We start from the raw sequence: 21,394 nt of genomic DNA on the forward strand, positions 1-21,394 counted from the left end.
AGTTGTTTTTTCAGCCCTTACCTCTCCAGCTTAAACTCATTTTCTCAATTTTTATGGATAATAGAACCAAAAGAATCATATAAAATTGCTTCTGCATCTACTATGAAAGTAGCATTAAATGTAGTTTTTATTATGTCATTAAAAGACTCATATATTGTATCAGGTAAAAAATTCCTTTAAGAAAGTCATGTCAGGAAATAAATTTGTACTTCTTTAATAAATGGTATCCTTTCTTCTAACAGATAATAAGAGCATTCCAATCTATCACATTTTCTCCTTTGTTGCTGCCACCAAAAAGTGTCTAAACCACATTGACTCAACATTGTCTCATATTTATCCATTCAATTTTTTTACTCATTAACCAAATATTTAATTTGGTTAATTAATTACCTTCTGTTCCAAGCATTGTGCTAGGGGCTAAGGATACTGCAATGGAAGAAATATATTTATAAATTTCTTCTCTCTTAGAGCTTATATTTTGTGGAGAATACACATAAATAACATATATAGTGCATAAAATACTGATAAATACTATACAGAAAAAATGCAGAGAAGAGAAACAAAAAGCATTCGAATAGAGGAGGGGAGGTGATAGGTTGCCATTTTTTACAGGACAGGGTGTCAGGAAAGTTATCATAAAGGTGGCGACATTTCTCCCATTTCCAGCTATATCTTAGCCAGCTTAGATCAGACCAAGCTTCTCCCTGAAGACAACCAGAAAAAAAAAAAAAAAGATAATTATTTTTAAAATATTAAAGAGCTATTTAACTTGAAGGGCCAAGATTCAAGAGAGAAGAGAAGCACAGAGAAGTGAGCCCTACATCCTGCCTCTGCTTGAGGTATTTGCTCATTAGTAAATAATGACCAAGAGGCCAAGAAACCAAGAAGAAACTGTGCTGCGAGGCTGAGAGTTCAGCCATATCAAAGGGCTAGGGAGAAAACATTGCAATTCAGAACAGGTCACGGAGGAGGGGACATGGTAAATACCACGGGCTTTCAGTTGGAACCACTGAAGTTCTACAACCCAGGAATAAGGGCATACTAGAAATTTGCCAACTTCCGCAAAGACTGAAGACACAGCTTCAACTCAGGTCAATCCCAGACTGGCTTATTATCCTCCTAATTCCTGCCAGAGGAAGATAATTTCCTTCCAGAGTCTCATGTTAGTTCTAGAACTTTTTCGCACACAGTAGCTGGAATTCAGTGAAATTTACCAGGCGTATCAGGAGACAGAACCAAAAACAAGAGGAAAAAAGCAGAGGCAATAGTAACAGACCCAAAAGAGGTCCAGAAGTAAAATTTTAAATAACTGTGGTTAATATGTGCAAGAAAATAAATGGCCAGGCAGGAAATTTGACCATAAAACTGGAAACTATTTTAAAAAATGATTAAATGGAAACTGTAATATTGAAAATATAGTATCTGAATTTAAGAACTTAATAGATTGGTTTAAAAGAAAACTAGGCACAAAAGAATAAAGGATTAATGAACTAAAAGACAGGTCAGTAGAAAATACTCAGACTAAATCACAGTGAGACCAAAGGGTGGAAAGCACAGAAAAAAAGAATAGGATACATTTGACACACAACCAAAAGATTTAACAGTAATTAAAGTCCCGGAAAGAAAGGACAGAAAAAATCAGTTGAAAAGACTGTGACTGTAGACTTTCCACAAATAATGAGCTAATGAAGCGTATCAAGCCGCAGATTCTTGAGCAAAGACCTGAGATAGACCTCCACTACTTTATGGTGGAGCTGTGAAGACATCTTAACTCTGTACTAGAGTCTATACTCTGAGCCTTGGGCACAGCAAGTACAAGCATTCTAAGGCAAGGATTCCAATTTGACTGGAGATGAGTGAATAAGCAGGAAAGTAGTAAATTAAGTCAAAGGGGTGAAAGGGCAGGATCAAGTAGAGTCTTGTTGAACCCTTTAACCTATTTAGTTTTTATTCAATGTGACATGGTAAACCCTTTTCTCGAAAGAAGCATAAAAACATAATCTGACTTATCTCTGAAAAGGAGCAATTACCATGAAGAGAACAAGTTTCTTATTATTCCTAGCATTAGTTTTCTATCATTGCACCACAATCGCCTCAAATTAAGCAGCTTAAAATAACACACCTTTACTATCTCACAGTTCTGTAGGTCAGAATTTCAGGCAGGCTCATTTGGGCTCTCTGCTTGGGGTCTCACAAGACTGAAATCAAGGCACAGGCCACACTAGGATTTTATCTGGAGGCTCTAGGGATAGCATTTGCTCCCAAGTTTGTTCAGATTATTGGCTGATTCAGGTCCTTGTGGTTGTAGGACTGAGGTACTCATTTCCTTGCTGGCTGACTCTCAGCTCCTAAAAGCTGAAGGCATTCCTTGCATTGTGCCCCCTCCATCTTCAAAGCTGACAATGGCACATTGAATTCCCCTCAAGTTTTAATCTCTGAATGTCTCTTCTACCACTAGAAGGAGAAAACTTTCTGCTTCTAAAAGACCTAACTGATTTACTAAGGCCACCCAGTTAATATCCATATTTTAAGGTCAACTTATTTGGGACGTTAATTATATCTGCAAAATCCCTTCACAACAGTATCTAAATTAATGTTCAATTGAGTAGCCAGGGGACCAAAATTTTGGGAGAACATCTTTAGAATTCTGCTCATATTTCTAATTTTCAAATGAGAAAAATGAGACACAGGGAGGTTGTGACCTGCCTAATATCACACTACTAATTATAATTGCCATTGCTTTTTTGTTACTGGCCAGTACATTAATAGACTAGATAGGGAAGGCAGGAGAAAAGAAACCAGTTAGAGTTCTATTACAATAATCCAGGCCAAAGATGATTGAAGTGTTGATGAGGGTAGTAATAGCAGAAATTATAAGAAACAATTAGTTCTGGATATATATTGAAGGTATAGTCAGCAAGGGTTGTTGATTGATCAAATGTGGGATCTGAAAGGAGGTGCCAAGATGACTCCAAGGTTTTTGTCTGAACAAATAGAAGGACTTTTACTGAGAATATATTTACTAAGTTTGGGAAGTCTGGAGGATGAACAGGTTTGTTGGGGGAAGATCTGGTTTTAGACATGTTAAATTAAGATGTCTCAGGCATTCAAATGAGATGTCTAGTAGGGTATAAATTTGGAGTTCAGGGGGCTTGTCAGTGAATAGATGATATTTAAAACTCTGAGACTAGACGAAATCACAAAAAGAATATAAGTATCATTAAAGAAGAAAAGAGGTGCAGAAACTGAACCCAGGATACTCAACACTTAGAGGTCAGGAAAAGAGAAGGAACTCAAAAAGGTGATAAAGAAGGAGCAGCCACTTATGTAGGAGGGAATTCAAGAAACTATGGTGTTCCAGAAGCCAAGTTAAAGTATTTTACTGAGGAAGGAGTGAGAGGTCATCTGTGTGAAATGATGCTGAAAGGTAAAGTAAGATGAGAACTCAGAACTAACCATCATATTTAACAACACAGAGTTTATTGGAAACCTTAAAAAAGAAAAACAATTTTTGGTGTAAGGATAAGGGTACAAGCCTTATTGGAGTAAGTTTCAAGAAATAATGAAGGGGCTTCCCTGGTGGCGCAGTGGTTGAGAATCTGCCTGCCAATGCAGGGGACACGGGTTCGAGCCCTGGTCTGGGAGGATCCCACATGCCGCGAAGCAACTAGCCCCATGAGCCACAACTACTGAGCCTGCGCGTCTGGAGCCTGTGCTCCGCAACAAGAGAGGCCGCGATAGTGAGAGCCCTGCGCACTGTGATGAAGAGTAGCCCCTGCTTGCCGCAACTAGAGAAAGCCCTCACACAGAAACGAGGACCCAACACAGTCCAAAATAAATAAATAAATTAAAAAAAAAAAAAAAAGGAATAATGAAGAGAGACACTTTGGAGAATATAGATATAGACATCTCTTTTTCATTGTTTTGCTGTAAAAACAATCAGAGAATTTAGGCCTAAGACGTACAAAAGCTGCAAAGAGCATCACTTCAATCCTAACAACAAGAATAAGGGGGATAGAATACAAAATTATTACTTTCCTTGAACCCATCAGACAGCTGAAGTGACGGGGCTAAAAAATAACCTGAAATCCAAGGAAAGACAGACCTTGAAACCTGGCTCACCTGTGGCAGACCACAGAAGAAAGAGATGCTGGGCAGCATACAAGCAGCTAAAAATAATCCAACAAGTTGCTAAAGGCTAGATGTGGGCTAGTATGAGAGTGTAAAACACTGGAAGCCAAAGCAAAAGATGAAACACATAGGGGGCTTCCCTGGTGGCGCAGTGGTTGAGAGTCCGCCTGCCGATGAAGGGGACACGGTTTCGTGCCCCAGTCCGGGAAGGTCCCACATGCCATGGAGCGGCTGGGCCTGTGAGCCATGGCCACTGAGCCTGCACGTCCGGAGCCTGTGCTCCACAACGGGAGAGGCCACAACAGTGGGAGGCCCGCGTACCGCAAAAAAAAAAAAAAAAAATGAGGAAACACATAAAATTCTCAATTTATCCAAAGGAGGCAACAAAAAAAAAAAGAGAGAGAAAAGAAAACAAAGAGTAAATGGGACTAATAGAAAACAGCTGTTAGATTTAAATCCAAGTGTATTAATAATTACATTAAGTATAAATGGTCTAAACACTCAGATTAAAAGACTGATATTATCAGATTGATTCTAAAAGCAAGACCCAATTATATGCTATCTATCAGAAAAAAACTTTAACAATGATTGTTAAAAGGATGCAAAATACTTACCATACAAATACAAAAGAGAGCTAGAGTGGCTGTATTAATACTAGGCAAAAATAAGACAAATATGTGACAAATGTCAGACAATTTCAAAGCAAGGAAATATATCAAGGATAAAAAGGAACATTATTTAATTCTAAATTGGTGAATCCTTAATATGTATGCACTAAACAACAGAGAGGTGTTTGTTTGTTTGTTTTGAGCAGAAGGAAGGGTCAGTATCTGGAGGAGAATATAGGTTTAAGAGAGGTATTTTTTAGGTAGCAAAAATCATAGCCTATTTCCATGCTGATGGGAGTGATCCAGTTGAAAGGGGGAAATGGATGACTTAGGAAAGAAGAGGAAGACTTTATGAAATGATACCCTTGAATATGCAAGAGTGTGTGCTAATTAGGAAACCAAAGTGTAGGTTAGTCTTAGACAAGACTGGTCATAAACAGTAACAGGAGAAAAGGCAGAGAGGTAATTCCTTTAGGATTAACATGTAGCCTTTCTCTTATATGTTGCTCAAGAGTCCCTACTCTATACTTACTTTTTTAAAAATTTTACTTGCATTATTTAAACTAAAAAAACAACAAAAAATTCATACATGTCTCCCACCTTCCCATCCCTTGCCCCTTGTAATCACCAATCTGTTCTCCGTATCTATGGGAGATCATAGTATTTGTCTTTCTTTGTCTGACTTATTTCACTTAGCATAATACCCTCAAGGTCCATCCATGTTGTCACAAATGGCAAGATTTCATTCTTTTTTATGGCTGAATAGTATTTCATTGTATGTAAATATACATATACACACACACATACACCACAGTTTCATTGTCCATTCATCCATTAATGGACACATAAGTTTTTTCCATATCTTGACAACTGTAAATAATGCTGCAATAAACAAAGGGGTGCATGTATCTTTTTGAATTAGTGTTTTCATTTTCTTTGGATAAATACCCAGAAGTGGAATTGCTGGATCAAACAGTAGTTCTATTTAGTTCTATGTTTAATTTTTTGAGGAACTGCCTACTGTTTTCCATAGTGGTTGCACCAATTTACATTCTCACGAACAGTGCACAAGGGTTCCCTTCTCTCCACATCCTCACCTATACTTGTTATTTGTTGTCTTTTTGATAATAGCCATTCTGACAGGTGTGAGGTGATATCTCACTGTAGTTTTGATTTGCATTTCCCTGATGATTAATGAGGTTGAGCATCTTTTCATGTGCCTGTTGGTCATTTGTATGTCTTCTTTGGAAAAATGTTAATTCAAATGCTCTGCCCATTTTGTAATCTGATTTTGATTTTTTGCTATTAAGTTGTATGAGTCTTTCATATATTTTGGATATTAACACTTTATCAGATATACAATTTGTAATTATTTTCTCCTATTCAGTAGGTTTTTTTCCCCCGTTCAGTATATTTACTTTTAATATCATTATTATGTAATTTTAATCCTCTTAAAATTTAAACCATCTTAAATTTTTTGTGGGGGATGAAATTTGGAATATATAAATATATTAATTTTTCAGTTTAACTACTTACACTTCAAGTTCTGGAAAAACTGAGCATGGATAAGGTAATTTTGGTGAAAGAGAGAGAGGAAGCAGAGATCAAAAGCAAAGTACTCTCGGGACTTCCCTGGTGGTCCAGTGGGTAAGACTCCGTGCTCCCAATGAAGGGGGCCTGGGTTCAATCCCTGGTCAGGGAACTAGATCCCACATGCATGCTGCAACTAAAGCCCAGTGTGGCCTAAATAAATAAATATTTAAAAAATACATATATATATGGAAAGATCTCTAAAGTAAGTAAAAAAAAAAAAAAATTTAAAAAAAAGGCAAAGTACTCTCCTCAGAATGTAGACTCATTCTGTAGGTGGAGAGGAGGGATGCACTACAGGATCCTGGACAAACAGGAAGCAGTTTAAAATCCCTGGGTTCCTATTCAGCAAACAGCCATGGGCCAGGCACAATAAATAAGCACAGACCCTGCCCAGTGGGTAAGGAATTTAGGAGCAAAAAACTGCCCCGAAAGGTACAAAATCTCTTTTTGCTTATTTTGTTAGCTGAAAAATTGGGGCAAAAATACATGTTTTCCTACCTCGCAAGGCCTTTCTGAATATCATATGACATATGATATTTTATGGGATGAAATGCCAGCTAAGTCTACTTCCAACCCTGACTCCTCGGTTTCCATGATTATATGAGAATAGGTGATCAGACTGAAAAGAGAACCTTTGTGTCTCTACATGAGTATGGCTCTCAGGTTATCTGGACACAGGATAAGGGATCTCTACACTGAGATCTTCCCACGGGCTGGCTACTATTTCCCATTTATGTGTCAACTCAAATGGCAGCTCCTTAGAGAGGCTTTCCCGAATTATCCAGTCTAAAATACCCCCACTCCCACCCCAGCCACTTTTATCTTCATAAAATTTATCACTATATAAATGACATTTTTGTGTCTGTTTCTTGTTTATGCCTGTATACCTCTCCTATTATAAAGAAAGCTCTATGCGAGCAGGACGTTTGTCTTCCTCACCTATGTGAGTGAATAAATGAATGAACAAATGCATTAAAAGACAAAGCACAGGCTTTGGAGTAAGACAGACCTAGATTCAAACCTGGCTAACTGGCTGACCTTGGGAGAGTTACTGAATTTCTGTTAGCCCCAATTTCCTTCCTGGGAAATGCAAATAATAATTCTTGCCTGAGGGTTATTGCAAAGATGAAAACAAATGCAATCAGGACATGTAAAATACCTGACACTCTTCACAAGTAACAGCTCCAAGTTCAATTATGAGGAGACATGCCGTTGGCCAAAGGAAAGGAAATGGAAAAGGGGGTTCAATCGTGCACTCCCATCTGAAAGTAGCCTCCGCAGTATTTCCTGAAGAGCACGTGTGAGAGTGGAGTTTGATAGGGCAGCTCTGATGCAACCCAGCTGTCTTACCAGTTCCTTGCCCTTTCTCCTCTTTGAATGACCGGGACTCCATCTGTGGGCCTTCCTGCATTGTGCCATGTCTTGGGGGTGGTATAAGAAGGACTTGCCACTTTGGGACATCCGCAGTGAACTTCTTGGCCACACTTCACCCACCTCTGAGAATCAGCATGCCCAGACTGTTGGACCATCTCCTTCCTCTCCTTTCCCTCATCTGCTCTCCCTCCTGCCAGCTGGGCTTCCTGCCCCCAACCAGCTGGCATCTCCAGCCAAGCAAGATGATGCCACCTAAAGTTCTTCAGACTTCTTTCCAAAGGAACCAAGCAGAGAGAGAAGGAAGCAGAGTCCTGCAGCCTCGCTCAATGTCTTGCTAATTGCTAAATAATTTGCCTGATGTTACAGCGCTGTGGATGAGGAAGCCAGCACTCTAACACAGGAGCACATGGCCCCAAGACCTCTAGTCCTTGGCCATACATGCTGTATCTCATAATGGATAAACATATAAATTCCTGGGGGTTTGTATAACCTGTCTTGATCACCATTCTTAGTCCCTAGCTCAGGTTATACAAACCCTCTTGTGGAGTTCCTGGTGGGAGAAATAATAAATGAACTGCGCAGTGAGAGCCATTCATCTGCTCAGAACCCTCCAGTGGCTCCCCTCACACTCAGGAGAAACCACATCTCAGCCTAAGTCTAGAAGCCCTACATGACCCACCCCCTACTACCTGTCCAACCCATGCCAGCCTCTTTCTTCCTGGCTCCCTCTGGCCTGCCGCTGGCCCTGGAACATGTCAGATGTCCTTCTGTCTCCACGCTTTGGCACTGGCTGTTCCCTCTGCCTGGAACACTGTTCCTCCAGGCAGCTGCATGGCTGATTCCCTCACCTCTTTCAAGTCGGCTCAACTATCTTATGCCGAACACCTGTCCTCCTTCCACCCCACACTCCCCTTCCATTTTACCCTGCTCTACTTTAAACGTAGCATGTAATAGTTTCTCCAGTAACATAGCATGACTTTATTTATTATTTATTCTGTTTCCCTCTATCAGAACATAAGCTCCACGAGGGTGGGGATTTTTGTCTGTTTCATTCCCTGATGGTGCTCCAAGCGTTAGAACAGTTCCTGACAAGTGGCAAGTTCTCACCATGCTTGTGGAGAATGAGTGGAGGAAGGAGAAGGGCAGGGTAGTGAGAGAGCAATTTACAAAGAGGACCTGATGTAGTCTGGGCAGGTCACAGTTGGGGTGAGGATGACATGAATCGGAGGTGACGAGATGAGAGGTGGAGAGGGAAAAGAGACGGTGCTGCTGAAGAAGAACACAGTACAGGCAAAGGTCTGTGGAGGGGAGGGGCTTGTTAGCCTTTAAAATTAGAATGTTAAAAAAAGAGTATGCCTGTCCTGCCCTAGGAATAAAGACGCAGACGTAGAGAATGGACTTGAGGACACGGGGAGGGGGAAGGGGAAGCTGGGACGAAGTGAGAGAGTGGCATGGACATATATACACCACCAAATGTAAAACAGATAGCTAGTGGGAAGCAGCCACATAGCACAGGGAGATCAGCTCAGTGCTTTGTGATCACCTAGGGGGGTAAGATAGGGAGGGTGGGAGGGAAACGCAAGAGGGAGGAGATATGGGGATATAGGTATATGTATAGCTGATTCACTTTGTGATACAGCAGAAACTAACACACCATTGTAAAGCAATTATACTCCAATAAAGATGTTAAAAAAAAAAAAGAGTATGTGGCTGGTGCACGGTGATGAGATGGTGTTAGTGAGTCAGTCGGTCACCCAGCCAGTGATGGATCTGAAATCTGCCCCAGGCAAGGGGGTTCAGCCTACATCCTCTTTATCCCAGATCTGCACAATCCAGTGTAGTAACCACCGGCCACACGCTGCTGGTGAGCACTTGAAATGTGGCCAGTGTAACTGATGAACCACATTTTTCATTTTAATTAATTTAAATATCAATTTTAAAACTGATATTCAATTCAGTTATTGGAAAATTTGTAAGAATGTTTGAAACAACCTGGGTTGTTGTGAATCCACTTTTCCTACCGCAAGTTTTATGAAATTTAAGTAAAAATCAAGTCATTCCAATAAAAAGTCAGAATCCAAAGAGAGATGTGTTAAATGTGTAAAATTCACACATTTCAAAGACTTAGTATAAAAAGGGAATGTAGAGCTTCTGGGCTGGTGAACACGTGGAGATTCAGGGAGAGTCATGCGCTCAGAGGTCAAAGGACATAAAAGCCCCATGCCCTTCCCCCATACCTTGCCTGATGCATCTCTTCCATCTGGCTATGCTGACTTATGTCTTTTATAATAAATCAATCATCTAGTAGGAAAACTATTTCTCTGAGTTCAGTGAGCCGCTCTAGTAAATTATTCCAACATAAGGAGGGGTTGTTGGAACCTCGGATCTATAGCCGGGCCAGCAGAAGCACAGCTGACAACCTGGACTTGCAATTAGTATCTGTTGCGGGGGTGAGGGAGAGAGTCTTGCAGGACTGAGCCCTTAATCTGCGGGAACTGATGCTCTCTCCAGGTAGACAGCGTCAGAATTGAGCTGAATTGTAAGACACCCGGCTGGTGTCAGAAAATCGCTTGGTGTGGGGAAAAAACCCATACCTTGTATTTGGAATCAGAATCGTCAGGAGTATTTTTTGTAATTGCAAAATGTTAGATACAACTTAAATGACCATGCATAGGAGAATAGTTGAGACAAGTTTGGTACATCTATACAATGAAGGGCTCTGAAGTTCAATTAAGAATGAGAAATCGGTCTTCCCTGGTGTCGCAGTGGTTGAGAGTCCGCCTGCCGATGCAGGGGACGCGGGTTCGTGCCCCGGTCCGGGAAGATCCCACATGCCGCGGAGCGGCTGGGCCCGTGAGCCATGGCCGCTGAGCCTGCGCGTCCGGAGCCTGTGCTCAGCAGCGGGAGAGGCCACAACAGTGAGACGCCCGCGTACAGAAAAAAAAAAAAAAAAGAGAGAAATATTTGGGAATTCCGTGGCGGTCCAGTGGTTAGGACTCTGTGCTTCTACTGCTGAGGGCCCAGGTTCGATCCCTGGTCGGGGAACTAAGATCCCATAAGCCACACAGCGTGGCCAAAACAAAACAAAAAAAAACAAGAGAGACAAAGAGACAGAGAGAAATCTTTGTGTACCAATATGGAGAGATTTCCAGGATATATTTTTAAGTCAAAAATAACAAAGTGCCAAAGAATATCTATAGTGTGAACCCTTCATATAGGAAAGGGAGGGATATTTCTTTAAAAGTATACCTGCTCATTTTTGGAAAAGGATACGATGAGGACAGGAAAGATAAACCAGAAACTAAGGAGAATGCTTTCTCAAGGCTAAGGGACAAGAACAGGGTATAAAGAATGTTGGCCTAGGAACTAAGTAGTAGGGAGGGAGAGGGAGAGGGGACACTTCTGTCAGTCTACCTTTTTGTACAGCTTATGAGTTTTAGGAGCATGTCAAATAATGAAAATCAGTCACAGTGTGGGTATCCTCCCCCCCCAAAAAAAAGGGAATGTAAAATATCTTTCTCATATTGACTACACAGTGAAAAGGCTATATTTTGGATATAGTATGTTAAATACAATATATTATTAACGTGAATTTGCCTGTTTCTTTGTACTTTTTAAAATATGGCCGCTAGAATTTTAAAAATTATATACGTAGCTTGCATTGCACTCCTGTTGGGCAGCTCTGCTCTCTGCTATGAGATCCTGAAAAGGTCAAGCTTGTCTTATGCGTATTTGTGACCCTGGTACCCAGCTGGGAGGGAAGCTGGTACAGAGAAGGGTCTCCAGGGAGGATCCCTGTGAATTCCTCCAAGCCCCCGGTGCCAGACCAGCCTTCTCGCTCCCAGAATCCTCCAGCGGCATTCAATCTTCCCTGGAATAAAGCAAGCGCAGAGCTGTGCCAGCCAGCAGCACGCTACCTGGAAGGCACTGCTATTTATAGCTGATGCCATCCGTGAGAAGTAATAGTTCCTCAGAATTCTCAGAAGAGTTTGCCTTTCGATAAGAGCCCAGCCCGATTAGGAAAGAGAAGACAAATCTGTGGGTGTTTTTAGGCCATCCAATGTACAGTCGGGAGCACTGAAACTCAGATCTGTTCTCCTCCAGGAGACTGAGCACAGCTGCAAAGTCAGAAGTGGGCTTTTGCACGAGGAAAAATAATTAGCTTCCCCGTAAACAGGCTCCATGGAGAAAGTCAGTGCACGGGTCTGTGTGAGGGGGAGAGAGAGGGTGCAGGGCGGAGGAGGGGGCCCCTCAGAAGTTAACAGAAGCCGCCACTTCATGGGAGTTTGGTGGTAGCTGCTTGGGGATGAGATTTCCATCTCATCTTATTCTCTCATTGGTCATCTGTGAACATTGCTTAGTGCTAACTGAGAAAAATTACGAAAATAAAACCCATCTTTGAGAGCTCTCCCTGCCAAACCAATAAATAACTAAATAAATTGGAATTCTCTTGGTTAAGGGGAACCGATGTGTAATCTTGAGTCTCCATGCAGAGACAGAGAGCCTCTTGTCTCTTCCTTTTCATCAAAATTGTGTCCAGTACGTTTCAGTGACAGAAACAACTTGGCAGGAAGTGACTAGTCCTTCACTCTGATCTACGATGAGCAACCTTTCCCCGTTGACTGGGTTCACTAACAGCCACAGGCAGTGGGAAAGCACTGAACACAAGTCTGGAGATGGTGGCACTGATTAGTTGTTCTTGGGCACAGACGTCTGGGTTACATCTGGAAATTGCAACATTTTTAAGAAGTGGTGTAATTTCTTGACATCTCTGACAACATCATGAGGGTGTATCCCCTTCGCATTTTGTCTTTCGAACTGCCTAACTCACATGCTCACACATGGGTGTGCACACCCACATATAGCTGTTTATTTATAAAGCACTTTACAGTTTGCATAACACTTATCGTAGGACTCATCATTATAACATCATTAAGTATCTGCTATTATTATTCCTACTCTCAGAAGAAGAAATTGAGGCTCAGAAAGGTTCATTGACTTGTTCAAGTCACAGAAGGAGAGTGGCAACCAGGACTAAATGCAGGTCATCCAACATCCAGGCTTGGGATTGCTTCCTGTATAACACTCTACCTTCAACAGTCATTCAACAAACACCTATTCAGCGACTACTAATAATGATGACTGTGTGTCCGCCATGTGCTTTGTGTTTTCCATACATTAGCTCATTAATTCCTCAAGCAACTGCCTGAAATATGTAAATATCAGGAAAGTTCATCAGATTTCCAGTTAATGACAGAGGATTGAAACAAGCTTTTATTTTTTCTCCATGCTAAAAATCCACTAAAATAATGATGGGGCTTCCCTGGTGGTGCAGTGGTTGAGAGTCTGCCTGCCGATGCAGGGGACACAGGTTTGTGCCCCGGTCCGGGAGGATCCCACATGCCGCGGAGCGGCTGGGCCCGTGAGCCATGGCCGCTGAGCCTGCGCATCCAGAGCCTGTGCTCCACAACGGGAGAGGCCGCAGCGGTGAGAGGCCCGCATACCGCAAAAAATAATAATAATAATAATGATGAATGAGATTTTTGAAAGGTCAGCTTACTACATGTCAAGTTCTCCTTTCTTTACCTGGATCACCTCAATTTTTTATTTTTAATAAATTTATTTATTTATTTTTTGGCTGCATCGAGTCTTCACTGCAGTGCATGGACTTTCTCTAGTTGCAGAGAGCGGGGGCTACTCTTGGTTGCGGTGCACGGGCTTCTCATTGCAGTGGCTTCTCTTGTTGCGGAGTACGGGCTCTAGGCACATGGGCTTCGGTAGTTGTGGCACACAGGCTCAGTAGCTGTGGCACACGGGCCCGCCTGCTCCGCGACATGTGGGATCTTCCCGGACCGGGGCTTGAACCCGTGTCCCCTGCATTGGCAGGTGGACTCCCAACCACTGCGCCACCAGGGAAGTCCCTGGACTACCTCATTTAATGCTCACAAAATCCTACAAGGAAAGTCTTCTTATTATTCTCGCTTTACAGATTAAAAAAATTGAGGCAGAGAGATGCTAACTAGCTTGCCCAAAGATACACAGTTAGAAGGTAGCGGCACTTCCCAAGCACTGCATCTTCAGGCCCTGTGCTCTGAAGCTCTACAACTGTAAAGGAGTAGAAAGTATTTAAACTCACAATGAAGATAGTACCTGCAGGAAATCCATTAGCGGTTAAGGGATTTCATCAAAGTTCTGGGAAATAGCACGGAGAAAGGTGACTGATGGCACAGGATGGATGGAGCCTCCGCTCTGTGCAGTAGCAGAGTGACATGTGCATGACAAAACTATATCCTGTAACGCAAAACTCTGGAGAAGTCCAGGACTTTGGAGTGGTAGGTGAGACTGATAGGGGGCTGAAACCAAGGTTCACCAAGATAGGGGGGCTGGAACCAGGGAAATTAGCTAAAACACTGGGCTCAAAATAGTTTCCTTTCCTCCCCAGACACAACCTCTGTGAGCAGAGCACTGCCATCCAGGTGTGTAACCTGTCTTCCTAACCTCAAACCTCCATTTCAGGCAGAACATCTGGTTGTTCTTTTTACCTGAAGATTTTGAGTGATACCTCCCCCCGAAAGGATCCCTAGTTGAGAATTTGGGATTCTCCAAGCATAGTAGCTAAAAATATAAAGAGCTAAAAGCATATGAAAGAAAAGAGACATTGCTATAGGGTCTAATATTTTACTAACAAGTTATCACATTTTAAGTCACCACAATAAAGAAAAGTCTCTAAAAGCTTCTACAGAAAAGTTCTCATTTTAAGATGGTGGAGTAAATGCATTTTGGCTACCTTCTCCTTCCAAAAATTTCCCCCAATAACAGTAAGAGCTAGAAAAAAAGCAATGCATTTCATCTTCAATGAAACTAAAAGACATCTTAACACACTATATGGGAAGATGGACTACAGAAGGAGGAAAACAAATGACTTAGCAGAGAGAACATTTCAACCTAAGTGCCTGCAAAGAGAGGAATCAACCCAATTTGCCCCTCCAGGAACAGAGAAAGGCTTAGAAACTAACAGGACAGGATGGGGTATCAAACGAGGCACAGGTGAGAAGGGTGGTGTGAGCAGCTGAACACAGAAGAGTGAAAAGTGTGAATAACAACGGTTTAGACGCTTGGGTCCTCGTCCCAACCCCTGTCCTACCCTCTAAGACACCATAGGTATTTTTCTCCTTGAGTCTATACTTTGCTGAAAATAGGTTAAAAGTAAATGCCTATAAATATGTAAATGAGGTGGGGACTGTCCACTGTCCCTTGATTTGAGGATCATTCTACAGAAAAATAAACCTACTCCAGGAAAAGCTTATAAATCTCTAATGAACATGTCACCTGGCCTCTACTGCCCTTCACTGGAGACCACCAGTGCACTCAGGGCCTACACCTGGGTTTAAGCACCTTTACTCATTAATGTGAACAGGCAGTTGAGAATTACTAAAAATTGGGAAAATCGTCCTACTTGATAAAAGAGATCTGAACACAGAGGCAACAGGATTAATGTAGAGAGCATAAAAAACTTCAAAGAAAGTGTAATTAATATCATCAGAGAAATAAAAGGAGATATTATAATCCATAAAACAAGAAAAGTGCAATCATAAAAAGTACATTCAGAGAATAATTTAGAGTTCCGGGAAATTAAAAATATGATGAGTCAATTTTTTTAAAAAGATTCAAAATAAGTGCTTGACAATAAATTCAAGAAAGTTCCCCAGAAAGTAGAATAAAAAGACAGGCAATGGATAAAAAAAAAGAGGAAAGACAAGAAAATTAAAAGATTAATCCAGGAGGTTGAACATCCCACTAATAAAGAGTTTTCAGAGAGATCATAGAAAATAGAAGGAGGACATTATCACAGAAAAAAAATGCAAGAACATTTCCTAGAATGGAGATACACAAATTCTCTCTGAGTCATAAGTAAAAATTATAAAAGTCCAAAGTCCAAACTAAAGTATATCACTGTGAAACTTCAGAATAAAAGAAGATCCTAAATGCTCCTGTAGGGGAAAAATTACCTTAAAAAGTATGGGAATATGAATGGCATTGGACTTCCCCATAGAACATAGGGAGCTAAGAAAATGAAGCAATTACTTCAAAATTCTAAGGGAAAATAATTTACACCTTAGACGTCGATAGCTACCCAGATTGTAAATCAAGTGTGAGCACCAAGTGAAAAAATGTTTTAACATGTCAAGTCTCAAAAATGCAATTCCCACTCACTTACCCTTTCTCAGGAAGTTACTGGAGGAGGTGTTCCAACAAAATGGGAAGGTAAACCAAGGAATGGAAAGCCCACTTCAGGGGCGTGGGGAAGGGAGCCCTGAGGATGATGGCAGGTGGGTGTCTGGGATCACAGCTAAGGATTCATTTAGAGAGCAGTGGGTCCCAGGTAGCAATAGGAGGATGAAGGCACCAGGAGGCTGCAGGAGAAAAATAGGATGAATGGAGTATTTGATAGGTTTGATGATATGGAAAATTGACCCATCTCTACATCATTTAGTAGAGCTGTTACAGGGTGTAAGAAAATAGCCAAATGATAAGAGCAAACACATAGATAGTGCTTACTCTTTTTCAGGCACTGTTCCAATTATTTTACATATATAAACTAAGTAAATGAAAAATTAGGCAATTAATAATTCAAGGAAAAACTAAAAACTTTGAAAAAAAAGGAAATGTAGTCATCATGCATTACTAGGCTCAGTAGTGGACAGTGTATATAATTATAGCAATAAAGTGACTTGATATAAATTTGGATTTTAAAATGTGACATAACTATTTTGAGAGAATAAGGTAGAAGAGCTTAAAAAGAGCACAATTCCTCACTTACTACCTTAAGCGGAAATCCATCGAAAATGCCTAAAATATACTCCAGTGTGACCCCATCTTAAGTTAACTAATTACATCTGCAATGATTCCATTCACAAATAAGGTCACATTCTGAGATGCCGGGGATTAGGACTTTAATATATCTTTTGGTGGGGGACACAATTCAACCCATAATGGTCCCCTATAAAGGAATGATCATCAGAATAGTGGTGGGTGTCTTGCCAGCAGCACTGAATATTAGAAGACCAGGGAGGGACTCCCCTGGTGGCACAGTGGTTAGGACCGCCTGCCAATGCAGGGGATGCGGGCTCGAGCGCTGGTCCAGGAAGATCCCGCATGCCGCGGAACAAGTAAGCCCATGTGCCACAACTGCTGAAGTCTGTGTGCCTAGAGACTGTGCTCCACAACAAGAGGCCACCACAGTGAGAGGCCCGTGTACCACAGCGAAGAGTGGCCCCCGCTCACCGCAGCTGGAGAGAGCCTGCGCACAGCAACAAGGACCCAACACAGCCAAAAATAAATATAAATAAATTTTAAAAAAAAAAGAAGACCAGAGAGCATGTTCTAAACATTGAGGTCAAGTCACTTCCAGCCTTACCTAACCCAACCAGGAAATAAATGTGTGTTCACACATTCAAGGGCTCTGAAAATTTACCTACATTGTGGGAAGTAAAGAAGGATGTGCTCTAGCAAAATAAGGAAGGAACCCAAGAAAGAGGAAAATATGGAATTCAGGAAACAGAGGTCCCCAGTCAGGCGAGGGTACAAGGGATGTCCAGGATGGTGGCCATGCCACCCAGAAGGGAAACTGGTTCAGCCTGGAAAGGATGATAATGATTTAAATAAAACTGCTTAGTAGAATATTTGATCAGCTGGAACTCTTGGAAAAAATATGAAGGAAAATTATAAAGGAGATTTTGCAATAAGAAAAATAAAAGTATGATAACCAGAAACTTTAGGGAAAAAGAAACTAGACATAAAAACTATATAAGAAAGAAAATAAAATCATAGTGTACCACCTGACTTTAGAGCAAATTTTAAATAGTCATAATACTGAAAACCCTGCTAAAAAGTTAAATGATTGTTGTCATATAAATTTGTCCAGAAAATGTGCAAATATATGAAGGAGTTAAATCCTAATTAATTATAACAGTACATCAATAGATGCTATCTAAAATGTGCAAAACCAAAAGAGTAATATAAGAAATTATATTTAGAAATATGGAGATAACCACCAAGAGAAACAGTTCAAAGAGTTAAAAATGTTGGCTCCTTAGAAGCAGGCCAGAGGTGGGGAGAGCAGGCAATGGCTGCCCTTTTCATTATAGAAATGTTTTATTCTATTTAATTTTTTAAAGCCCAGTGACGTATTCAAATTACTACAAAAGGCCCAGGTAATTCACAGACAACTACACAATCAGTAAGTGTCAATACTAGGATTTGCTATTTTCTACTTAAGCCTGACTCTTTCCAGTATACTTTGCTGCCCACTAATAATAGGCTCTGTGACTTACCCTCAGGACACACAGGGGAACAAAAACTGTCCATGCCCTGAAGGACATCCCAGTCAGTATGAGAGTATGGAAACAAGATATACATATAATTAAATGTGATGCAAGAAAGGCCAAATCAGAGATATGTATAAAGCATTAGGATTTGATAAAGAAACAACCTTGAATGTGGCTTTGAAGACTTTTATGATCTTTCCAGGATATATTGCCCAGGGTGGGCGGGCAGTTCTGCAAAACCAGGAAAATAAATTCCTGTCTCCTAGGATTATTTACCCCCAAAGGGGCTCTTTGGACATTGATTCAGGCAATTCTGCAGCTTCAGCTTCTTGGTAAGTAGAAAGACCAAAGGTCCACAGCCTGGAGCACAGTGGAATCCAAGGTATAAGCTGTGGCCAAGACTTAGCGTCCTGGGATTTCCAGTGTTGAATGTTAAGACACACTGGTAATGAACATGTCATAAAACGGGTGGAGGTAAGTTTTCTGAGCCAGGCTGCTCCCACACTGGACTGGAGAAGGACAGGTCTGCTTTCCCAGGAGCAAGTTAGCAAGAAGAGGTGAGGGAGACGTAAACTCTCTGTACATAAATTCAGAAGGGTGAGCAAAGGCTGGCAGAATGATAGATAATTCTCTGCATTTGGTGTACATATGCTGAAGCCGAAAAGCAACCATCAGAGCAGAGCAAAGAAATAGAATGTGGAACGGTGGGGAAGAATGAGAGAAAATAGAACCCTGTTGATGAAAGTATATAATCCAGCAGAACCAAAGCTAAGATGGCAAATAGATTTAACCCATCCCAAAGTTCACCATTTGATCTGCACTGCCTGGAACAGACTTAAGAAAGATTTTAAAGGTGCTCAGGGCTTGGTAGGAAAGAGCTCTGTGACGGATGAGCATTGCCTGCGGCTGGCGGCGAAGGGGGATGAGATGGCACATGGTCTTAAATTCCCCATCCTGCCTTTAAAGATTCTCAGCAAATGGATTCACCCCTTTCCAGGGATCAGAATTCTAAAGTGTTGGGAAGTGTGCATTTTAAGACACAGGAAACAAAAGACGCTTAAAGTTCCTTTCACATGGCCATGGTGCATGCTTGCATTACCTTCACAAAATGAACGAACCTAACTCAAGCGATACTTTTCATTAAAAAACAGAACAAAACGAAGGAACGTCACTGTTGTTATTTAGGTCAATTTCCATCCAGTTTTATGTATATGAATACACTCAAACATGGCATCACTTTTGGATGAGAAAATTGTAGAGTACATAGTGTTCACTTCATAGTTTGGGTTTAGTGAGACTCAATACAGCTGAGGATTTCCTTTCATTTGTACCTCATCAAATCGGTAAATGTCTATTTGAAGCTAAAGCTGGATGTTGAAAGGGTCTGTCTATTAAAAGTGTTCATGCTAAGACTAAACTGCCTGCTAACACTGAACTTTGGGTTAATTAAACATTTCTTGAAATGCTGCCCTTAGACAAAATGCAGACCATTCTTCCAAAGTTCCCCAAGAAACAAGCTTTGGAACCAACCACACACACACACACACACACACACACACACACACACACACACACACACACACACACACACACACACACACACACACACACAGCAAACTGTTACGAAGTGACAACTCGTTACAATCAGTGATTGGTTAATCAGGAGACTTGATAATTTACTAAAATAGTCCTACAGCAAATTTGTCAACTATGAAGTTGGGTTTCAGTGAATGGATTTTTAATTGAGTTGAACTAGCACCCCCTTTAAACATTTTGGAATTTGGGGTGGATGTGGCCATTTTACAGAAGGAGCCAGAAGGCTTCTTGGAGGAAAACACCTCAACTCTCATCCCATTTAGAAATGAAAAGCTAAAGAAACCTGTGGGGTTGAAATGGGATAGTCTCAGCCAACATCTTCTGATGAGTAAGGACCCCAGGAAAGGCACTCACTCTGAGGATGAGAGCAGAAAGGACTGGACTAGTGTCCTGAACAGAGCCCAGAGGGAAGAAGATGACAGTCAGGGTTGACTCTGGGGACCTCAGAGGGAGCCATGGACTTTCTGAGAAGTATGGGGAATCTCATGCTTCATTTATTTGCAAAAATAAGGGGATGTATCTGCGCCCCAGCTGGTGACACGAACCAAACTCTTCCCATGAAGAATGGAGTCTGCATACAGGGACGTCCTGCTGGGATGTGCTGTATGTGACAGATGGACAGAGAACAGATTCTCAGTGGATGTCTACTGTTTTGCTTTGGAAACGGAAATAGAAATGAGAACTGAGTCCCTACACTTAGTTTTTATTGAGGAGAGAAGATGAGACAGGAGAAATAAAGAACGTGATGAGATCCTTGGACTTCGGGGGGAAAATGACTTGGTAGCAGAATAATATTTGTCAAACTTTAGTCCTCTGCAAACAATCTTCACAGTTGTTATCATATCTATATGTATTACACCACCTACTCTATGATTTACTTAATATATATTTTAATTGGCTCACATTTTTTTTCCATTTACAATCTATTTATAAATGAAATTCTATATTATGGGTTTTATGTGGTGGTTATTATTTTTCTAATACATTAAATGTAAAATGTCCATTTATGTAATGCCCCAAATCATTTCAAATACCATCTTTGGCGTGTGTTCCAAACTGTGCGAAACATTGGGACAGCACAGAGAAAACATACTGGGAATCAGATAGTCACATGTCAAATACCCATTCTGCTGACTGAACCCCTATATGATGTGATAAACTTGACCTGTCTGAGGCCCAGTTTCCTCACCTGTAAGATAGAGTGTAAGGCACACATTGCCATTTCTGCCTGGCCTGCTCTCTGGGAATCACTGCACGGTTCTCCTTTCCTGCCGCCCCCAACCCACACGGGGTTTACAGCACTCATGTTTCTTGCTGCAATACCTTTTCCCTCCAGCTGCAGCCGATTGTCCCTTTTCCTGGGTATTTAGAATTGGTACAGAGAGAAAGGTCTGTTGAGTGACTGCATCCATGACATGTAAACTCAGGACACCCATGTTGCTACCCTGTTGTTTTATTGAGAGAGAGAGGCAGGCACAAGTGCACACTGAGATGCTCAAAGAGGAGCAGAGATGGGGCAACAGCAAGAAAGTCCATCCCAGTTTGCAGGCTGTGGTTTGAGAATCTTCAGCAAGTTTCCTAATAATTCTTGCTCTTGGGCTGCCTGAAGCACTCTTTTACCTTAACAGTAACCCCCTCACGTTTTCTCGGGTTTAAATTACTTTGACTTAATTTCTACTACTGGCTTGCAGAGGAAATAAAGCTAATGTGTGGGGTTAATAACTTCTCATCCAGATTCTTCTTAGAAGCTTCAGCAAGGGGACT

At 41.3% G+C, this 21,394-nt stretch overlaps 1 long non-coding RNA gene across 3 annotated transcripts in view; it reads right to left on the reverse strand.

The window, feature by feature from the left end:
* LOC137210762 (uncharacterized) overlaps positions 1-21,394 on the reverse strand; it is a 298,931-nt gene that overhangs the window by 85,784 nt on the left and 191,753 nt on the right. Inside the window, exon 5 of one of the 3 annotated variants that reach the window (XR_010936701.1) lies at positions 15,723-16,120. The exons of the other annotated variants lie outside the window; for them this stretch is intronic. This is a non-coding gene — a long non-coding RNA (uncharacterized lncRNA). Of the gene's footprint in view, positions 1-15,722; positions 16,121-21,394 lie in introns of those variants that run through there. 3 annotated transcript variants of the gene reach the window in all.

The sequence above is a fragment of the Pseudorca crassidens genome, chromosome 17 (assembly GCF_039906515.1).
Source record: "Pseudorca crassidens isolate mPseCra1 chromosome 17, mPseCra1.hap1, whole genome shotgun sequence".
In the NCBI taxonomy this organism is placed as follows: Eukaryota; Metazoa; Chordata; class Mammalia; order Artiodactyla; family Delphinidae; genus Pseudorca; species Pseudorca crassidens.